Raw genomic sequence first — 14,046 nt, forward strand, 5'->3', positions numbered from 1 at the left:
GCAGTGTATGTAGGGGGAAGAAGAAAAGCTATATAGCATGTTCCTGAAAAATAGGCAGGAAGCCATGTATAGGCCCTATCGTGACAAACAAAATATGTACCTTGAGATGGTACTAACGGAGAAGAAATCAAGGGGGAATAGATATAGGTATGAGAACAAACACTCTTTTCCTGTTTATTCTTATTATTCTGACCGTTTATTTGCAAACATAGAATACCTTTATGAGGTACAGTCCAAATTGGTAAGGATCTTCTTTCTTTAGCCCTGTCAGTGAGGCTAGTAATGTAACGAGTCACATTCCAACCATCATATGCTCGTTTCTCATCCACGGGAATCTTACTAATGTCGGCAATTTTAGCCATAGTCACTATTCCCTTTATCAAAGGACTATGACTATAGTCTGATCCACCAGTATATATATCACCAGGAGGATATCGAAGTTGGTTCTGATATGCATTGGAAAACATAGCCAAATAAGCCCAAGCAGAACCTTCATATGAAAACGGGAGAACTAAATATGGCATCCCTTTCTCAGCGTTATGGGGCATGAGCCCGCAGACCCAACAGTCAGTAGTGTTAACTACCAGTTGATGCTGGTGTAACAACTGGATGAATGAATTGTTAAAATATTCTGGTCTCCTAACTTGTTCATGGTCTGGGAGTGTGTAGAACTTATGCGGAGAGTTAGTAGAAGAAGAGAGCAAAGGAATAGAAGTTGGAACAGGTGCTTGCTGCATAGTGTGGATAACCCATCCCACACAAGCTAATAAACTACATAAACACACTATAGTACATAATGCTACGCCACATCGACTAAACAACAGTTTCTTGTACTTATTTCTTTTTACAATCATAACATCATTCCCTTCCATCTCAGTATCCATTTCTCTAAAGGCGTTGCTCACGGTAATCTTCCCAGATCACTTAGGTGTGATTATTAGCCGTCCTATGACAATGCAAGTCCTGTTGACCTAGTCACTATTCAGGTCACAGCCTAAGACTCCTATCGTGACCCTGCAACTTGATGGATAGTGGAAATTAAATGTCTTTCAAAAAAGTAATCAAAGAAGAAAAGGAAAAAAAAGTGTTCGATTAGTATTCAATTGTCTTTAGACAACCTGGACCTTGGGTTGTACCGGGTCTTGCCAGGTATCGTTTGGTCCCTAAACAAAGTCTCTGGGTTAGTCGTGTCCAGTCTTAGATGTGGTGGTACAGCTTCTTGCAGTACGTCATCATCTTCTTTCTCAGAATTTGTCCAGTCCAGGCGTGCACTACTAAAGGGTACAAATCGGGGTACTTTCTCACATTCACTATCACCAAAGCGTTTTGGACCTGTTGATGAATAACACGTAATTTAGTGGTGAGGTCATGCTAGTAGTCAACCAACAATGGATATGGAATATCAGAGTATCCTTTCGGTCGAGGGACTCCCCAAACATTGGCTGGGCGTCCGAAAACGACCTCATAAGGACTAAGTCCTAAACGAAAATGCACAGTTGTTCTCGTAGAGAGAAGTGCCAAAGGTAAAGCGTCAGGCCAAGCGAGGCCCGTGCTGGCCTGAATCTTTGCTAATTTGAGCTTGAGAGTGCCATTATAGCACTCTACCAAACCCGCTGACTGAGGATGGTTTGCCGCATGGAATATCTGTCTAATCCCAAGACCCGCACACACCTTCTGCATAATTTGACCCACAAATTCACTTCCATTGTCACTCCAGACAATGTGCGGCAAACCGAACCTTGGAAAAAATTCTTTCAAAAGGTCTCTGGCAGTAGACAAGGCAGTATTATCCTTTAGGGGGTAAGCCTCTATCCATCTGGAAAAGGCACAAACCACCACAAGGACATACTTGAGGTTGTTGGAACGTTCCATATGGATATAATCTATTTGTAAAACCTCAAAAGGATACGTAGGGGGAGAAAAATTACCTGCTGGAGTTGGCGTTCCCTTTCCTGGATTATGCATTAAACAAACAATACAATGCTTCACCACATTTTCCGCACATTTAGGAATACCTTCATTCTGCCATACTGGAGCCAGAAGCTTGCATATTCCTTTCGCACTGATATGAGCTGGACCATGCGCCATAGTAACTACAGGTAGTACATAGGCATCCGGTAACAACCATCGTTGGTGTTCCGACAATTCCGTCCAACATCCTGTCTCATCCAACATTCCCGTACTTTCTCTCCACTTGCTTAATTCTCAGTTGCTTCTGCTTGAATCATTTTCACACTTTCCACTGTGTCCTCACACATACCTCCTTCTCTGACCCAGTTTGCAGGGCCTGCAACATATATATGGCTCTTAACATTTCTCGCTGTTTCTTTCGCTACTTCGTCTGCAAATGCATTCCCACGACCCACATCATCAGTGATCCTTTTATGCGCACTGCATTTCACAATCGCTATTTGGGTAGGCAAGGCAAGTGATTCAAGAAGGTCAGTAACCAACTGACCATGCTGTATTTTAGTCCCATGGGAAGTAAAGAATCCTCTTTCCTTCCACAAGCGACCGAAACTGTGAGCCACGCCAAAGGCGTATTAGCTATCAGTGTAAACAGTCACTCTCTTTCCTTTCGCTAACACACATGCTCTCGTCAGTGCGATCAACTCAGCTGCTTGTGCTGAATTGTGTGTAATACATGCAATTTCTACTACTTTATGCAAAGTGGTAACAGCATAGGCTGCAGTCGTATCACCATTAGGAAGCTTAAAACACGAGTCGTCTACCCATAGGATCCCATCCGGATCCACGAGCGGTGTATCTTTTAGATCTATTCTGCCTTTAGTTTCTTCCTCTGTACGAAGAAAACAATCATGCTGATCTTGTGTACCCTCCTCTTCTGGAGTAGGTAACAACGTTGCTGGATTCAAAACATTGCATCGTTTGATGTGTATGTGGCTTGCTAAAAGCGTCAACTCATACCCAGACAAGCGAGCACTCGTGAGATGTTGCGTTTTCGTTCTGTTCAAAAGAGTATCTACTGCATGTGATACCATAACAACAAGAGTGTGATCTAATACCAATCCAGCAGATTGATGAATAGAGATCGCCGCTGCTGCTGTTGCTCTGAGACAACTAGGCAATGCCTTGGCTACTGGATCCAAAGTAGCCGAAAAATAGGCACATGGCCTTTGTTTGTCTCCAAATTGTTGTGTTAAAACTGACAATGCACAACCTTCTCGTTCATGCACGTAGAGTGTAAAAGGCTTACTGTAATCTGGAGTACCCAACACAGGAGCAGAACACAAAGCAGTACGTAGATCAGAAAAACTCTTCTGACATTCGTCAGTCCAAGGAAGAGGTTGGGTGTGTCTTTCAGAGTAAGTGCCAACAGAGGTTTAGCCAACAAAGAAAAATTCGGAATCCACTGTCTGCAATAAGAGGTAATGCCCAAAAAGGCACGCACTTCCTTTTGCGTGGATGGTACAGACATTCGTGAAATTGCATGAATACATTCTGGGGTCAATCGCCTTCCCTCCTTCGACAAGAGATGACCTAAATAGGTAACCTCTTGGCAGCAATATTGTAACTTAGAAGGTGACACCTTATGCTGTAAATCAGACAAATGTCGCAAAAGCAAAACAGTCGCATTTTTACAGACATCTTCTGAATCAGCAGCCACTAACAAATCATCCACATACTGAATAAGAGTAGCACCGGGAGGCAAAGAGAAAGCATCCAGTTGGGATTTCAAAGCTTGGCTATAAATGGAGGGACTTTCACAATAGCCTTGAGGTGCACGTTGAAATCTAAAGCTTCGGCCTCCGAGAGAGAAACCAAAGAGATCCCTACTTTCCTCAGCAATAGGAATGCTAAAGAAAGCATTCTTGAGATCGATAACTGAGAACCAAGCAGCCGAAGCAGGTATCATTGTGAGCAAAGCAGTAATATCTGGGACAACAGGAAACTGAGGGACAACAATTTTGTTCACCTCTCGAAGATCAATCACAAAACAATACACAGGTGGTTTAGAGGGATCCGTACCTTTAAGAACAGGCAAAACAGGACTATTGCAAACATTTCCTCTTGTTTCTTCGACAACACCTTTCTGAACTAAATCATACACAATAGCCAACAGAGCTCTTTCACCTTCGCTAGAAATCTTGTATTGAGGAATACGTGGCAACTGAACATCTGGCTTGACAGTGATCACGTAAGGTGGAATTTTGAGCAACCCAACATCATTCGGACCAGTGGCCCAAAGCGTATCAGGAAGTGAACGCAATTCAAGTGGTAGTTGATCTTTAGACAAATACATAGGAGAAATCAATTTATCTCCCAACGTAAGATGTACACCAGAGGGGGAACAATACAACGTTGCGTGTAGACGTTTCAATAAATCCAAACCCAACAAATTCTCACCGCAACCAGTCGTTAAAATGAGCGGGGCTTCCAAATCATAAGGACCAATAGAGATGGGTAAAGGACATGAAACTGGGTTGCTAACTGGGGCGCCAGAGAATCCTACAGAAACATTCGTTAAGCCACACAAAGGTGCCCCAGGGAGTTTGGAGTGAATAATAGAACTTCTCATCGCACCAGTATCCAAAAGAAACGGCTCTGAAACACCCAATGCAATAACGTTAACATAAGGCCCATTCTGATCCACTGGAACTGATACCACTCCCTTGCTTTGTCTACGGCTGTCCTAGCTAGTAGAAAAGTCAGAATTTTCGTTCTCAATACAATAATCGTCATTGTAATATTGTGCAGACTGAGAATTCTGCTGATCAAAATAATACATAGTATTCTGAGGGGGTAAGGAACGTTGTCCTTGAGACTGCGCACCTCGCCCTCTACCCCTAGGTGCTGACTGAAAACCACCACGGCCTCGTGGCCCTGATAGCCCACCATTACGCTGCAATAAAACCGGACAACTACTCTTGAAATGACCTTCCTCTTTACAATAGGCACATTGATTAGGACCCAATGCAGGTCGCGGAACAAAAGGTGCAGGTCTCTGTAACAATCTCTGAAACTGTGGAGGCTGTTGCAATTGACGCTGAGCAGAACGAGGGGGATAGGCTTGTTGCAAAAGAACCTTCGTCTTCAACTCTTTCGTCTTTTTCTCCACTTTATCCTTTTCTTCCTTATCCCTATTCTCGTAATACTGAGCAGTGGCTAATATCTGTGCAGATGAAGAAACAGCCCCCGAACTTTCGGAGTCTTTCAATTTATGCGATAATTCGGGAAGTAAATTAAATACAAATGTATCCACAAATAATCGCTGTCCACCCTTCGTACTCATATCTTGACCACTGTGGTCGATGAACATCTCTTCGAAACGAGTAAAGAAGTCAGAGACACTCTCATCTTTCTTCTGTTTACACGCAGCTAACTTATCCCAATTAACTCGGAGGGCAGGCATCATCGTTTTCATTAGAGCTATTATTCTACCAGGCAATTCAGTGATCAAAGCATCGGGTTTAGCACCACCTACTTGTTGCGCATCTGCAGCAGTTAAAGCAGCCCAATTACCACCCAAAGCTTGATCGTGATCTTCCTTACGAATCCGAGCCCATAATGCTTGAGGGACTACATTGCCCATCAATAAATCAATATCTGCCAAATTCAAAACGCACGCATCAACAGTCTGGGACAATTCTTTGTAATACCCAGCAGGATTCTTACGAGGGTCCGGTAGAGGCTGTTTAAGCGCCAAAACTTTAGAACGTTTCCAGGGGACATGTACCCATATACGTTGGAAATGAGCAGGAATAGGCGGATTAGCAGCCTGATCCCCTTCCCTCCATATCGGAGGTACTTCTCGCATAGGATAGTGTTTCACTTTATGCCTTACCGCAGGGTCCGGATCAAGAGAAGCTTGAGAGAAAAAGGAAGACCGAAAAGTGATAAGTGTACGAACAGCATCCTCGACATAAGAACCCACAATAAGACCCTTATCAAATTTAGCCTGTATATGAAACAAACCCTGAGGAGGTAAATCCAAATCCATATCACCCCATCCTTTAATTAGAGTATTACACATAACATTAAAAACATATCTCTGCGTAGGTGCATTCCACTGAAGAAAAGTATCCCAGATATCGCGCACATTATACTGTGGACCACTCATGATCCAATTGTGAGCGAGAGAGTCCAACCTAATTCGTTCGTCAGTATCGGGAATTTGACTACGGGATTGTCTTCGGGACGAAGCAGGAGTCAAATTAAGAGATCCAAAGAAAGGCAACAAAAGACCGGAAACGGTATCAACTAATCGTTGACGAGCCGTAGGAGAATCAGACAGTAAGACTGGCGACAACGTGTTAAACACAGCAGGAGAAGAACTGTCAGTGGTAAAAGAAACTGACGGTGAAGGAGACTGAGGTACAGAAGTCGGTGGCAAAGGAGGTGGGGGTGGAATTACTGGAAGAGGCAATTGTGGAGGAACCGGAATAACTGGTTGGATAACATGTTGCTGAACAACATGTTGTAATGGAGGTGCATTAGCACCTAATACATAGGACGGAGGTAATCGCAATAGATGAGACATTAAAGGATCGTTGTCAAGATCTCTACTCTTTGTGGGAGGAAGCAACACCGGATAACATCTATCTATTGCCTTACGATGCTGTCGGTCTGAAATGTCAATTATTTGATCATTTTCATTATTCTTAAACTGTTGAGCAGCCTGTAGGATCGTCATATCCTGTGCTTTCTTATCTTTTTTCGCTTGTTTAATATCTTTCTGTTTGGCTTCCTTACGCCAGAGGCGGAAAGAGTCAAACATTGCCGGCCGGGCTTTTCGCCTAAATAAAATTGCTTCTAAATTGTCTAATATGTCAGGCTCAAAGCTACCATTTTGTGGCCACTGCAGAACACCATCTTTCTTCGTATATCGAGTCCATGTGTCATTAAAAATAATAGGACCAAGACCATGTTTTGAATTGAGCTCATAAGTGGTAGTTCCAACCGGAGGAATTGGACAAGAGTCCTCTAGCTGGGAATCCATATTACAATTAAAACAGCAACATTTCTTAAACTTACCAAGTCCAGGCATTTCATAACGAACTGGACTATTCTCAAACTTCAAGGGGTTTAAGGCAACTATCACAGCACAAACGTACTTACCCCTTGGCTTCGACCAATGCATTTGTCGAATAAAAACCCAAACAAAAGAGTGGGCGCTACCCACGTATACTTAACTAAATATTTTCTCACGCCAACAGGTGTCCGTCTAACGTCTCGCGATACCAATCATCACCAGAGGGCCAAGGCAGGGTGACAGTCAGGGCAGCAGTCATCTGCAGCCGTCGGAAAGGAGTAGCCGCACTGAAAAAGACCTTCGGTCCACTTTCGACATACAGGGGTCGCTTGACGTGGTTCGCGAATCCTCCAGAATTTTCTTGCGAGGCTCCTCACGACCTTCGGGCTGAACCGCTACCACTGAAGTCGCCCCACGTTGGGACGCCAATTGGTGAACCGGGCCTTATGGGCCGAGCGGGGCAGGGCACGCCTGAGATCTCCGGGTTCACCTGCCTTATCAGACAGAGACACGAGACACTCCGTTAGGCGTAGAAAATCAGGTTTATTAGCTGCAGCTAAGCACAGTTGTCCAAGAAGTACACTAACGGTAGGTTCTCAGGAGACTGCCACTTCATTCCGTGGCGAACAGTCTTTTATACCATACATATTTACAATACCCACTCCCAAAACATACAAAACTGACAAATGAGAAAAGTTCGAAAACAAGCTATCGAGTATCTCGTGTACGCCCTTCTTTCAGACCCCGTGTTCTCCCCTCCCCTCAAGTTAATCAATGCTAGTGCATGTAATTCAATTTGCAGGTGGCAGGACGTATTTGCGAGCCTCAAAGGACAGTTGTGTAACAAGAGAATACACGGCGAGAATAGTGAAGGCCAGTTAAACAAGATAAAGTAAAGGAAGAATGGTGGGACCCAAACAGTAAACTAAGACAAGGATCAATCAGTCTAGACATGGATTAACTAACTCGGCCAGTCCCTGACACCAGTTTCATAAACAAGGACAAAGGGTTACTTTTTAACAGGAGAGGCGAGCAGCTGAAAAGGCAAAAACACTATATTCGCCGTGTCGCCTGAGTGAGGGCAACACAAAATGGCGGCTGTCACAAAATGGCGTCTGACTACGAAGCGAAGTCGAAAATCACGGAACCTCAACTGAAATCAAGAGAGGGCAGCTGCCATTCATTTCCATTCAGGGGATGCATGTTACACCTTTGGATTATCCACAGTATAACCACGTACCTTCTTTGTAAGCAAAGGACTATCTGAAAGTAAGCTGTCCCACATTCAAATGTCCCACATTCAATCCATCCCAACACTGCCTGATTGTCAGACCAAAGAGGCAACTTCAAAGAGCTAGCCTGCAGCCCCTGTGAGCAATGTTGCTTTTATGGGAATGCTCCCACCAAAGACAGTCAGCTTTGCATCTGATGTTCTGGGGTACCCGGATTTAGTGACTTATAAATAATGCATGGTTGAGGACATGCCCTCGAAGAGGAATGTAAGGGAATCAGCTGTACTATGCTGTGGAGCCCTCTTCCGCTATCTTTCAATGCACTACCGTGGATCTTTCATGGACCTATCAATTGTTCCAAAGCAATAATTAGCAGCATGTGAAGTTGTTCCATAACTATCTAATATCACCATATGTAGATGAGTTATCATTTCAGGATTCTTTATGTCCTTCAAGGGGATGCCAGTTCTTCATGCCTGCAGGAGTATTTGTTGGGAGAAGAATGTCTCCTGCGTGGTAAATGTGCGTGCACCCCTGCCCTGAGTGACTGGCTGCATGTGAAATTGGTATCCTGGATTTTCGTATGGCCCTGTAATATAGAGTATGTTGTGCACAGTGGCCTAGGCCTCTTGATGGTAATACAAGGCCTAGCACATTGTCGGTGGCATGTAGAGAGGCACCATGTGTGCCCTCGGAACTGAAATACATCTCCTGTCCATTCTTTGGGTTAGTCACATAAACCGGTGATTGCAAATCATTAGTAATGACCAGCCTTTTTTCTGTTTTAGATGAGAGTACGGTCCACTGATCCGAGTCCCGTAAAGTACCATTCAGTGTAAACCCCAGACATTTCCCATAAAATTCAGTGTGTGTGTGTGTGGAGTGTGTGAGTATGTGCAGTGTATGCACAGCACTTGTGGTGGTAGGATTCTTCGTGCGATGAGAGTCTGAGTGGTGGGACCTGTGGGTTCATTTTAGAATGGCCCCTGGTTTAGCACAGCACAAGATGGAGGGTGGCTACAGCTCCCCCCAACAGTGGAACTGTATTGACTGCTATCCTGTGATTGGAGGCGGCAGCAACCAACACTAAAGTGAAGGAGGTAGAAGACAGGGTGTCAGGATTTCAGGTCAGGAGCAAGCTGGGATAGGGTCACAAAGACATTTATGCACTATAATATCTGCTCACATCTGTGGTATGCAATTACAACAGCACCATATAACTTTTGGCTTCACTTATCGAATCATACAAATCAGACAGATAAGGTAGTGGTGACTATAGAAGTGGGGACAATCGAATCTAGGAAACACTTGACTGCTAACCACTATAGGAGTGGGAATTTCCTGGGCCATAGGTTCACATCCAGGTTAACAGTATTAGAATCAGTACTTAACCACACAGAGCACATTCCTCCTTGCCTGGCAATATTACATGGTTGTATTGGCTTCCTGTTTTTGCTCAGTTTATTTAGTGGACTTTGCGTCCTATCTCCTTTGTTGTTTTCCTGTTTCCAAGTTCCCCATGGATTTTTCTCCCCCTTTCCCTTTAGAGTTACTGCCTTGTCTTGTTTATAAGTTGCTCGACTGCTATTCTGCTCCTGTGCTGGAGATTCCTGTACCTTTGCATCCTGTTGATTAAAGTTGGGATCCTGGTCGAAATTTTATCTCATTCAGCACTTCCCTGGATCAGTACTGCCCTGGATCAGGGTAAGCTATTCACTCTGATTGTGGGTTCTTCTTTTCTCTTCTGTACCAACTCCTATTTCTTAATTATTTTTGCTCTGACCTGTTGACTTATACCTTACTTATTCAGAACTTCTACAATGTGCCTCGCGGTGCTAGAAGGTGTGGTGGCAGCACTCTTGAAGGTACGCTGAGCTCTGGGGGCAGATTGCGAGCTAGAGAAGCAGCATGGAGCTCCTCTGTCACCCGTTCCCCATCGCGCCTTGTTATTTTTAAAACTAGCTTTTATCGTCCGACATCTTTTTATTAAATCAAACCCCCTTACTGTTCTTACCTGATTTTATCCGGGCCAGACAGGGGGTGATTTAATACCCGTTTCCTCAGTAGGGTGTGCCTCCCTGCCCCGGTCCATCACGGCTGACGTGCCGATTGCTGTGGAGGGCAGGCGCCATCTTAGGTGAGGACCTGGATCCCGGCGGTGTCACGTGCTGCGGTCTAGCTGGGGGTGGGGTTTAGACTTAAATTGCAATGGCCCCCCGGAAGCGCAGCGGACGCGACGATGGTGCGCCGAAGGTGCGCCTAAGGTAAGCCCGTCTGTGCCCGTCCGTGGCCGGTCGGGGCACGGGGCATGTCCCTCTGCCCGCTTTTTCAGATACTCGTCCTCAGACTTAACTCGACTGCATGCTCACTGGCCCCTTCCTCCTATTACCTTGTCGAGACTTGAGCCATTGGGGTTACTCTGTGTTAGAGAGACCTTTCCTGAGATAGATTCCCTCCTGGCCTCAGCCCCCCTTCCGGCCACACTGCCTTTCTCAGCTATCAACCCCCTCCCCATCAAAGGGTCTTTACACTCTAAACTTACTGTGAGCTATCTTAATACTCGCTCACTGGTAAAACACCAGTTGGAAATCTTCAATTTTTTAGACTCCGAAAAACCTGATATATTGCTGTTGACTGAGACCTGGCTTAACGAGGAGTCTTCTCCAGATATTTTTGCTGCTATCCCCCCTGGCTACTATATCCTTCAAGCGAATAGAGCCTCCGGTAGGCCAGGAGGCGGGGTAGCAGCTATTGTTAAACATCCTATTAGATTTTCCGCCCTGACTACCGTTAGTATCCCCTTGGTCGACTACCTTGTGCTGAGATTGGAATCCCCAGCGACACCTCTCATTTGTGTCCTAGCCTACCGCCCCCCTCAGTCCATGCCCAATTTCCCGACGATGTTCGGTGACATGCTCTATCAATTAGTTATTAATAATTCAAAAATCTTAGTCCTAGGAGATTTCAATTACTGGCCCTTCGATGAGAAGGAGAGTGCCTGTTCTGTTACATTTTCTGATCTTTTATCTGGCATGAATTGCCTTCAACATATAAACTCAGCAACTCATATTAAAGGTCACGTCCTGGACCAGGTCTGGACTTCCAATCTGGATATTTCTGTTCCCCTCCTTTCTCCCTGCCTATTGTCAGATCACTCCATAATCTCCTTTTCTTTTACGGTTACCTCCTGCCCTAGTAGGGCTTTGGAGGGTAACCTCTCGGCCCGGAATTGGAACAGGGCCGACCTTAGCAAATTTGTCACCCTACTCAGAACTTCCACCCCCCCTAATTCCGATTCTATTGACACCTAAGCCTCTGCCCTAACGTGCTGGCTTGAATCAGCCAGTCACGTCGTTGCCCCTTTTAGACAGATTAAACTTAAGCGCCTTCACGACGCACAAAGGTGGTTCACTGAGGACCTTAAAGTCCTAAAGCTTGGACTTAGGCAGGCCGAGCGCCGTTGGCGACGAGGCTATGCTCCTGACACGTAGCTGCGGTTTATGACCCTGCTTAAAGAGTATAAATCAGTGGTCTTACAAGCAAAGACCTCCTATTTCTCTAAATAGATTGTCGTCTCGGCCACCAAAACCAAAGATATCTTCTCCATTGTGGAGGAGCTGTCACACCCAGACAGGGTTACCATTAAACCTCTCCCTGCCCGTGCGCTTTGCGATTCCCTCAACCAGTTTTTTGTGGATAAAATTGCTAATATTAAAAATAGCATTTCATCCTTGGCCCCGCCCAATTCCCCTAGGTTTGATTCCTCCTTGCCTTCTCCTAACCCTCAGCGGCTGACTCAGGTCCCTCCAATCTCGGAGGAGGAGTTCCTAGCTCTCTTAAATAAGGTCGCCTCTGGATCCCCCACTGATTGATGTCCCCCCCATGATCCTCCGCGAGGCTTTCACAGCCTGTCCTACCCCCCCTTTGGCGCTCTTGGCCTCTGGCCTGGTTCCCAGCGCATTTAAAGTTGCTGAGGTTGTGCCCATTCTTAAAAAACCCACGGCAGACCCTACGGTCATGAGTAATTTTCGTCCCATTTCCCTCCTCCCCTACCTCAGCAAAGTTCTTGAGTCTCATGTCACTAACATCTTGAGCTCATTCATTGAACATTCACAATTCCTCGACTCCCAACAGGCCGGTTTTAGACCCGCCCATTCTACGGAGTCAGTTATACTTTCAGTCATGGAGGAACTGCGGAGAGGGGCGGACTCTAACATCAGTCAGGCTTTGGTGCTCCTGGATCTGTCGGCCACCTTTGACACGGTCGAGCATAATATTCTGGTCGACCGTGTCAGGGAGGCTGGCATTCGGGGTACCGCCCTTGACTGGGTTCGCCCCTTTCTGAGCAACCGCCACCAGGCGGTCCGGCTTTCTCAGTTTTCTGCTGATAGGGTCGGGCTGACATGTGGCGTCCCGCAGGGCTCCTCCTTATCCCCTCTCCTTTTTAATTTATACCTGACCCCCCTTATTCGATCCTTGCGAGGTAGCTATGTCACCGCGTTTAATTACGCGGATGACATCCAGCTGGTCTTCGATATCAACTCCTCGGACCAGTCCATTGACAATTTTCAGTCTACCCTCTGTCACATCAGTGACTGGATGGGGGTGAACCACCTCAAACTTAACCCCGACAAGACAGAGTTGGTCCTTGTCGGGGGAGCTGCCAACCCATGGAAATCCATCTTTTGGCCCGCGAGGTTGGGCCTTCCCCCCAGTCCAGTCCACTCAGCAAAAAGTCTGGGGGTTATCATCATTAACGACCTCACGATGAAACCCCAGATCAATGCTGTAGTCTCCTCCAGTTTCTTTCAGTTACGGAAAATTCGAAAGATTGCTCGTTTCCTGACCACTGAGGCTCTTACCTTGATCTTGCTAGCTTTAGTCATCTCTAGGATAGACTACGCCAATTCCCTCTGTGCTGGCATTCCGGCCTACCAACTGAAGAGGCTGCAACTTGTCCAGAATCAGGCCGCACGTCTTATCTACCATCAACATAAGCACCAACACGTCCGTCCTTTGTTAAAATCCCTCCACTGGCTTCCCGTCTCTGAGCGCTGTAAATTCAAATTAGGCTGTACTATTTTTAAGTCCCTGGCCGGTATGGGCTCGTCTTTCATTTCCTCACTACTGCACCCATATGTCCCCTCCCGCAACCTCCGTTCCTCCCACCTGACCCTACTTAAGGTCCCGGTTTTTAAACGTAAGAAACAGGGAGGACTGAGATTCTCATTCCTTGCTCCTTCCCTCTGGAATACACTCCCTTTAGGCATAAGACTTGCTTCCCCCTACACTCGTTTCAGGTCCCTCCTTAAAACTCATTTGTTCTGTAATGCTTACAATTAACGCTCTTCGCCCTGCGGACTGTCTGTCTCCCCATGCTCGAGCGCCAAGAAACCGCCAGGTGTTAGTTACGCTTTACAAATATTTTTTACATTACATTACAATGTACCCTCTGAGGTCACAGCTACAGTTCAAACTGCTATTGCTCTTCTTCCTCTAGCAAGTAATTTGAGTTCTCAATACTTTCAATGAGATGCTGGGAAAGCCGGTATTCTCAGTAAATCTCCATGCTAGGACTGAGTGTGACACAGGGTTACCCTTAGAAATTTCTTAATAGCAAATTTTACCGATTTGCTATTAAGAAATCGGTATTTCCTATGTAGGTAAAGATTCGGTAAAAAATACTGAATCCTTAATATTCCTCATTACCGAATCGGTAATTGAGATTCGGTAATAAGGAATACCTACCCATTCATTTCTATGTGCTTGGAGGCCCATAGGAAGGAATGTGAAGACATTCACTATTAGCGATTCGGTATT

The sequence above is a fragment of the Lissotriton helveticus genome, chromosome 6 (assembly GCF_964261635.1).
Source record: "Lissotriton helveticus chromosome 6, aLisHel1.1, whole genome shotgun sequence".
NCBI classification, from domain to species: domain Eukaryota; kingdom Metazoa; phylum Chordata; class Amphibia; order Caudata; family Salamandridae; genus Lissotriton; species Lissotriton helveticus.